Below are 9,597 nucleotides of genomic sequence, written 5' to 3'. Positions count from 1 at the left end.
ATCAAAGCTGGTAACAGCAGAACTGAAAAATTGCTTGCAAAACTACAGTAGTTTGATTGGCTCCATGACTGAAGTCCTGGAGACTAAATGAATGAAGCTTAAGTTGAAGCTTTCTAATGTGAGGTATGTGTTCCTGAAAACGGTACCTTAAATCTATTGTAGGGATTTAATATTTAAAGGCATTATTAATTTTATTTTTGTTTTTTTGGGTTTTTTTTTTGAGACAGAGTCTCACTCGGTCGCCCAGGCTGGAGTGCAGTGGTGTGACCTCAGGCCACTGCAACCTCCGCCTCCCGGGTTCAAGCGATTCTCCTCCCTCAGCCTCCCAAGTAGCTGGGATTACAGGCACCCACCACCATGCCTGGCTAATTTTTGTATTTTTAGTAGAGATGGGGTTTCACCATGTTGGCCAGATGGGTCTCAAACTCCTGACCTCAGGTGATCTGTCTGCCTCGGCCTCCCAAAGTGCTGGGGTTACAGGCATGTGCCCCCATGCCCAGCCAGTATTATGAATTTCATACCTTCCTAAAGTGAAGATTTTTTTGTAAAGCATGTGATTACTTCCTTGATTATCTGTTGAGAAAGTGTCAAGTTTTTGGTATCTCATTTTCTTAAGACCTGATTTCTAGAACACAAATTTTCTTTAAGAAAAATTCCCTCTGATGTGTTTAAAGAAAAACGTTGGCTACTTCTGCACAAATGAATCTTGGAAAGCCATTGTAACAATACGTTAGCTCATTGGAGGCCACGGCCCCACCCTTACTGGCACGTTTTACTAGACATAATGAAATGATAATTCTAGGCTGCAACCGCTTGTTGCAAAACAATTGTGACCTTGTCTGAGGGCAAGGCTGCAATGATCCTAAAGTTTCTCAGAACAGTCTCAGTTTTGGATATTCCTCGTGGGACAGTAATATGGGTGACTTTGTTTTCCCAATTGACTCAGATATTTGTGCTCCTTTGTATTTTGTGGGAAACAAAAGTCGCTGAGATGATGGAAATTCGTAAGGCTCATCATCATACCTTCTGGTGAGGCTACAGCACACACAGCATGAATCGGGTTTGGAGAATGGAGCCTATGCCACACAGATAGGAATTGAATCTGGGGAATTAGGAACAAAATTAGCAGCTGGCAGAGCAAACAATAGAAGGTAAGGCATCCCAGAGGTTAGTCATTGCAAGAAGCCACTAGTCTCCCAAGGCAGAAAGACAAAAAGCGGAGGTGAAGCCAGGTGTCCAAAAGCCAGGACCACCTATGTGAGCCAGGACTCTGGGGGAGGGCCTTCCCGGGCAGAGCTCTAGCACTGAGGAGAGACAGCTGGAGATGCTACTTGAGTGAGGAGACCAGGCAGGGGTCCCACTTTCCTCCTTGCCAGTCTTTCACCAGTGCCTCCCACAGGACCACTGATGTGGTTTGGCTGTGTCCCCACCCAAATCTCATCTTGAATTGTAGCTCCCATAATCCCTATGTGTTGAGGGAGGGACCCAGTGGGAGATCATTTAATCATGGGTGGAGCTTCCCCCGTACTGTTCTCATGGTAGTGAAGAAGTCTCAAGAAATCTGATGATTTTATAAGGGCTTTCCCCTTTCTCTTGGCTCTCATTCTCTCTTGTCTGCCACCATGTTAGATGTGCCTTTTGCCTTCTGCCATGATTGTGAGGCTGCCCAGCCATGTGGACCTGTGAGTCCATTAAACCTCTTTTTCTTTATAAATTACCTGGTCTCAGGTGTATCTTTATCAGCAGCGTGAAAACGGACAAATACAACAACCTAGCAAAAAGCTGGCGGGGGAGTCTGGGAAATGCTGTTTTGAGGGACAGTCCCCAGTGGTGCAGGGCAGAGAGTGGAGGTAAATGGCTGGCACAAGCATGACCTTGCTGCCCAGTTTCGATTCTCGTGGTTCTACCCATATTTAACTCCTGCCAGGACCACCTTCTCCTTCATACACCAACTTCTTCTTCATACATCCTCTCCCCACAAAGGGAGAGGCAAAGTCCCAGCAACCCCTGTACTCATCTCAAAATGAGTTGCAAGGTAATAATGAGAGGGTTCACTACCACTTCCACCCCTTGATTCCTGGGCCTGTAAATGTCTTCTGTGGAAGAAACAGTACCACATATTACTCCCTGGCTCATGGCATTCTGTAGGGCTTGGCTCCCAGATGGTTCCATAACTGAATATATATAAGACTGGGCTCAAGCAAGTTCAGAAGGTACAAGTGTTGAGCAGGTGACCCAGTGTTCCATGACATCTACTCCTGCTGCATTGCTCTCCCAAACAAGTGGAAGCTCTTTATGACCATACAAGAGGAGAATGAAAGCTTGGGTCTGGTTTACAATTAGGTCTATATGATATATTGGCACCAACAAGAAAGAGACTGCTGTTGCACCAAGCACTTCTCAAGGGTGGCCCTGAAGGACAGTGGTGAAGAAAAATATTTCCAATGGACAAAACTTTGAGCCCTTTCCCTAAAAGGAGCAGTCACCAGAGGTGAGGATCTGCGCTGACTCATACACCTTGGCTAATGATTTGTGTGGTTGGCTGGGGACTTAGAACAAAATTGGAAGATTTATGACAAGGAGGCCTGGGAAGAAGCCAGAACTTTCAGAATGGGTAGAGCATGATAATGTTTGTGTCCTGCACGATTGTTTCTCAACTGCATCCACCGCAGAGGCTTTCAGAAGTCGGGTGAACAAGATGATGGCGATGATTCCTACTAGCTCCGCGCCCTAGCTTGCTTCGTGGTCCACGTACAAAATGGCCCTAGCAATGAGATGAATGTTGCACATGTGTCAGCAGTGCAGCCCCACTCTCACCAGGGCTGACCCAGCTATTACCCCTGCTGACAGCCCAACCTGCAGTGACAGGGGCCAGTGCTTCCTCCCCAGCACAGTACCATTCCTGAGAGCAGGTGGTGTGTGGCGGCTCCATGGTAGTGGGTTGCTTACATGAGACCTTTCCATCATTGGTAGCGTTTGTCCTTACTACATTAGACAACTACGCTGTCTGTGGGTTTGCTTCTCCTGCTTGCTGTGCTTCTGCTAACCTCACTATCCATGGACTTAAAAAAGGTTTTGTCTCTCATCACCATACCCTGAGAAACCTCACGCTGACCAAGTGTTGTGGGAAGTCAGGGACCCCAAACAGAGGGACCGGCTGGAACCGCGGCAGAGGAACATAAATTCTGAAGATTTCATTTCAATATGGACATATATCAGTTCCAAAAATTAATACTTTTATAATTTCTTATGCCTGTCTTTACTACTGCAATCTCTGAACATAAATTGTGAAGATTTCATTTTAATATGGACATTTATCAGTTCCCAAAATTAATACTTTTATAATTTCTTACACCTGTCTTACTTTAATCTCTTCATCCTGTTATCTTCATAAGCTGAGGATGTATGTCAGCTCAGGACCACTATTGTGTTAACTGAACAAATTGATTGTAAAACATGTGTGTTTGAACAATATGAAATCAGTGCACATTGAAAAAAACAGAATAACAGCAATTTCAGGGAACAAGGGAAGACAACCATAACGTCTGCCTGCCTGCAGGGTCGGGTAGAATAGAGCCATATTTTTCTTCTTTCAGAGAGCCTATAAACAGACGTGCAAGTAGGGAAGATATCACTAAATTCTTTTCCTAGCAAGGAATATTAATAATTAAGACCCTGAGAAAGGAATGCATTCCTGGGGGGAGGTCTATAAATGGCCACTCTGGGAGGATCTGTCTTATGTGGTTGAGATAAGGACTGAAATATGCCCTGGTCTCCTGCAGTACCCTCAGGCTTACTAAGATTGGGAAACCCTACCCTGGTAAATTTGAGGTCAGACCGGTTCTCTGCTCTCAAACCCTGTTTTCTTTTGTTTAAGATGTTTATCAAGACAATACGTGCACAACTGAACACAGACCTTTATCAGTAGTTCTGTTTTGTCCTCTTCCTGTTTCCTCAGAAGCATGTGATCTTTGTTTCCCTTTTTGCCCTTTGAAGCATGTGATCTTGTGACCTATTCCCTGTTCTTGCACCCCCTCCCCTTTTGAAATCCTTAATAAAACTTGTTGGCTTTAAGGCTCAGTTGGGCATCACGGTCCTACCGATACGTGATGTCACCCCTGGAGGCCCAGCTGTAAAATTCCTCTCTTTGTACCCTTTCTCTTTATTTCTCAGCTGGCCAACACTTATGGAAAATAAAAAGAACCTATGCTGAAATACTGGGGGTAGGTTCCCCCGATAACCAAGGGACCCCTACACAACAAAAGAAGGAAGGCACGTTTCACACGATGATGGATTCCTCCTACACGTGCACAGCCATGTGACTGGGTGGGTCAGACAGCACCCAGTTCATGATGGCAACTTGAGTTACCTACCAATCCAGTGTCCCATGGCCAACCCTTCAGTCTCTACCAGAGGCCAGGAGGAAGCCAGAGAAGTTTCTCAAAAGCATAAATTATAGTTCCCTGTAGAAGCTATGGATTTGCTCTCCCTGGCAGAACACAGAGATGTTTCACATTCTAGAAATTAGCATCAATATATATTTAGTGTTCAATAAGTCCCCAGTGTCTTAGTGCTTCCCTTTCCTAGATGCACAGTCAACCTGGTAAGGAGGCTCCTCCTCCTTTACGGGAGGACTTGGAGGAAGATTTCTAGATGATGTTATTTCAGATAGAACTCAAGTTTCCTTCCTAAGGCTCCTGGGCTCCTTTTCAACATGGGATCAGTGCCCCTGTGAGCCAGCAAAGGTCTGGCAATTGAAAGAGAAATAATTGCCTTTTGTGGTTACTCAAGGCAGCTTCTGCTGATCAGCCTAGAATTTCTCTGCTTCTATAAATGAAGTAATGCTTTAGGAAGGTGCCAATTTGTTCCATTTCAAAGATGACTGTGACTGGGTGTGGTGGCTCATGCTTATAATCCCAAGACTTTGGGAGGCCAAGGCAGGCAGATCATGAGGTCAGGAGTTCGAGATCAGCCTGGTCAGCACAGTGAAATCCTGTCTCTACTAAAAATACAAAAATTAGCTGATTGTGGTGGTGGGCACCTGTAATCCCAGTTACTTGAGAGGCTGAGGCAGGAGAATCACTTGAACCTGGGAGGTGGAGGTTGGAGTGAGCTGAGATCACGGCACTGCACTCCAGCCTGGGTGACAGAACTAGATTTTGTCTAAAAAAAACCCAAAGGTGACTGTGATCCCTGTCGTTCACCCTTGTCATGCATGACAGGCACTGCAGCCCTTGTCTGCTGGCAGTGCTGTTGGCTGCTAGCCACTGCTGTAGCTTCTCATCCTTCCCACTGGATCAGAGAGCCCATTTTATGGGAATCTCCCACTGTCATTCTTGCAGGGCCGACCAAGGCTGCTGGCTCTCCCCTCAACAAAGCATTTCTCAAAGCCTTTGTAAAGGATGTCTCTGAGTCCTCCTGGGTGACATAGGTGGTGGGTAAGTGGTCACGCAAAATACTTTCCTTTCAATTTTCTCATATTCCTAAATCTTTGAATTCCTTCCTTGACAATATGCCAGGGAAGTCCTGGCCTCCCTATTTTGTGTAATGCTGTACACTGTTAGGCCTAGGTTTCAGTCAAACAGACAGACTGCTAGGGCCTTTTCCAGCTCTTCAGATAGCACTCATCTCCAGAATCTTATTGATAAATGTAGTCCAGTCCAATAGCAAAGTCTTGCAGTTGCTTTGGTAGTAAGCTGTGTTCTCCAGGAACACACCCGGGAGGCCTGGATCTGACTCTATGGGTCTGGAAGTAATGAGCAGAGGTGATGAATAAGTCTTTAGGAAAACAGGAATTCCCTTGCAAGGCAATTACTCCAGGTGAGGTCCCTGAGCAACGAATGGTGTCCTCAGACAGTGTGGGAGGGGTTATTTCCGCTGGTTGGGAAGCCTGGGCGGATTTGGAGTTCAAGGCTCTCAGATTCATACAAATCCATCCAAATGCCCCCATCTCAATCTCCAGGTCCCACTACCCCCACTAACAAGGTTCTACTCCCCCTACCTAACCTTAAATAAGAGACATAACAAGACCAAAGGCTGAACTCATCTTGTAATTTGGAAGTCTACAAAACTAGGTTTGGGGTCTAGTCCTCTGCTTGTGCTATGGAAATAAAAAATGTTGTTAGGGTCACCATGGAAATTCTCAATTTCTTTGGTCATGCCTTCACTTGAGCTAAGAGTTCAAGACCCTGAGCTTAGCATTTTTTTCCCTTTTCATTATGAGCTCTCTAGCACATGAAGAAGCCAGCCCTTCTTCATTACTACCATATCCATCATTACTACCACACACCTCATTACTACCACACCCATCTAGTGCAGCAGCTGCTTATGTCCCAAAGCCTTGCTTTTTACTAGCCCTTCAATGAAAGCAAAGATGACAATTTAAGTCATTGTGATATCATGGAATTGATAGAGCTCATCACCGCTTTCAAACTCAAATAGGTAAGCAATCCCAGAATTCCTCAGACTGCTTCTGGGATCATGAGTTATGCCAGTTAGGAATCAATCAGGGCAGGGAATACACCTGAGGCTGAACAGACACATCTGGCATAGCAATGGGGCACACAGTTTGCACTTGACGACTTACCAGCTGGGTAATCCTTGGAATGTGGTGTGACCTCTTAAGAGTGTTCTAATTTGTAAAGAGAGGGGATCTGATTTTTCTTTTCTTTTTTCTTTTCTTTTCTTTTCTTTTTTTTTTTTTTTTGAGATAGGTCTTGCTCAGTCACCCAGGCTAGAGCACAGTGGTGTGGTCTCGGCTCATTGCAACCTCTGCCTCCTGGTTTCAAGCTATTCTCCTGCCTCAGCCTCCCGAGTAGCTGGAATTACAGGCACCCACCACCATGCCCGGCTAATTTTTATATTTTTAGTAGACACGGAGTTTCACCATCTTGGTCAGACTGATATTGAACTCCTGACCTCGTGATCCACCCACCTCAGCCTCCCAAAGTGCTGGGATTACAGGCATGAGCCACTGCACCCGGCTGGTGATCTTATTTCTCTGTCTTACCAGATATGTCCTGCCAGGTGGCCATGAATCATGTGTCTCCATTCCCACTGCTTTCAACCACGGTTCTTTGGAACTGGGAGGATGTCAGAACACAGTTGGCAGGTGACTGGCCTTGAAGGGCTGTGTCCCGATAGAAAACCTGGTCCAATCAAGTCTCTCACTCAAGAAATAAAATGGGCAAGGTCTGGAAGCTCCTTGGTTTTGGGAAAGTTTGGGGACCATGGATGAGCTGATGAAGAACAGAGGTGACTCATGCACAGGAAGAGGATGGGAGGGGAGAAAACTTGGAGGGGCAGAAACTGGGGTGACTGCAGAGACAGTGAGACCTCCATCGAGGGTCAGCACCCACCCAGTGTGCATTCGGTTCTGCCCTGTTCCTTCACTTGGGTCCCTGAGAGTCCCCTGTATCTTTATTTTAAAGCAGAAACAGTAACAACAAAAAACCCTGCCTTCCACTTGAACTGTTTGTGTGGTCTCTCTTCCTTAAAGCCAAAAGATTCTGGCCTGGGAACAAAAAGATCATGTCTCCTATATCACTGTATTAAATAAGGATGCTTGTGGGAAAGCCCAAGTGTACTGAAACAAAATAAGCAACTCGTTTCCAGAGTTAGACAGGTTAGGGTTCAAATTCTTGGTCTACCACTTATTATCAACCTGGCCTTGGGCAGCTTCACCTCCCCTTGCCTCAGTTTCCTCAACTGTAAAATGAAAATAATTCGATTTGGAATGCCCTTCTAGACCTGTCAGCTTTGATTTGTGAACTGCTAACCATTCTTCTAAATCTAGTTCAAGTGACATCTCCACAAATCCTAAGTCCCTAAGGGGAGTCCCCTCTCTTCCCTGCCTCAGCAGGATGATCCTATTCTGCCCACAGAACACGAATTTACACATCTGCAGTATCTTTGCTACTGCACCATGACCCACAGCAGGGGCCATGCCAATCCCCCTTATCCCAATCAGGCACGGCAGAGAGCCTCTCAGAGATGAGGTGCTGGATAAACATTTCCTGAATGAGTAAAGTGTATACCATCCAATGGAACCACATTCTCTCTTTTTAATTTGCAACTCCTTTTCTTAAAATTCTGTGAGTTTTTTTTGTTTGTTTTGTTTTGGTTTTTGAGCCAAGGTCTTGCTTTGTCACCCAGGCTGGAGTGAAGTGGCACTATCTTGGCTCACTGCAGCCTCCGCCTCCCAGGTTCAAGCAATTCTCCTGCTTCAGCCTCCAGAGTAGCTGGGATCACGGGCATGTGCCACCATGTCCAGCTAAGTTTTTAATTTTTTTTTGTATTTTTAGTAGAGACGGTTTCACCACATTGGCCATACTGGTCTTGAACTTCCGACTTCAGGTGATCCACCCTCCACGGCCTCCCAGAGTGCTGGGATTATAGGCGTGATCCACCGCACCTGGCCTTTTTCTTAAAAATTCTAAAGGAAGCGCAGACTGATTTGCTCAGGTGCTTTATCATATATGATTATTTCTGAAATGTATCCCACATGATAGTTAGCAATTATAAAATTAATTTGCCCTTTGGCGTTAATGAATGTCATGTGAGTATTCTGAGTTCTCTTCAACTAAAACATCAGTGAATGCAGAATAAGGCCTCGAGAATGGAAAGAGATAAATGGAGAGTAGATGAAGCCTGGTCTACTGTGATTCTGCTAAGATGACGAAAATAACTTAGAAAAAGTAGGGCTGTTCATAGAAGAAATCAACAGCCCCCAGCGGAGAAGGGAAAAATGCAGATGGTAAAAATTAACTATAGAATGGGGACAATATTCTGGCCCATTATTTCAATAATTGGGCCAAGAAAATCCATGATATGATTGGAAATATGAAGTCATTTCAGTCCATTAGAAACAATCTCTGGATTCCCTAATTTCACGAATGGCCCAGCCCTAGGTATCACCTGAGTGCCCAGCGGTTCGTGACTCTGCTCTGTGGGGGACAAGCCAACATCCTAGCATTTCAACATGCCAGACACACTTTGGGAGGCTAAGGCAGGCAGACTGCTTGAACTCAGGAGTTTGAGACCAGCCCAGACAACGTGGAGAAACCTGGTTTCTACAAAAAAATGTAAAAAACTAGCCAGATGTTGTGGTGTGTACCTATAATCCCAGGTACCCAGGAGGCTGAAGTAGGAGGATCACCTGAGCCCAGGAGGTTGAGGCTGCAGTGAACCATGATTGTGCCACTAAACTCCAGCCTGGGCAATGGAGTGAGACCCTGTCTGAAAAAAACAAACAAAAGCAAAAACATGGCAGATGGCTGTTTGTGAAGCAGAATTAGGATGCTCCCAACCATGTTTTCTATATTCTCATAGAGAGAAAATTATAAAAGTGTAATATTTATTTTAAGTTGGAGTGAAGTTTAAATTGGCTATAAATTCCTCAGTTGCATTTAACTAGGAATAAGATTGATATCTTTTAAGGGGGAGGAGGCAATACATTCCCAGAGGGAACTGAATTGATGGAAAGCTCCAAAGGCATGAATTAGCTGAAGTTTTTTTCCTTTTTTTTTAGACGAAGTCTCACTTTGTTGCCCAGGCTGGAGTGCGATGGCACAACCTCGGCTCACTGCAACCTCCTCC

This window comes from Mandrillus leucophaeus, unplaced genomic scaffold, assembly GCF_000951045.1.
Source record: "Mandrillus leucophaeus isolate KB7577 unplaced genomic scaffold, Mleu.le_1.0 Scaffold214, whole genome shotgun sequence".
In the NCBI taxonomy this organism is placed as follows: Eukaryota; Metazoa; Chordata; class Mammalia; order Primates; family Cercopithecidae; genus Mandrillus; species Mandrillus leucophaeus.
Note: the sequence above shows the minus strand (reverse complement) of the source record.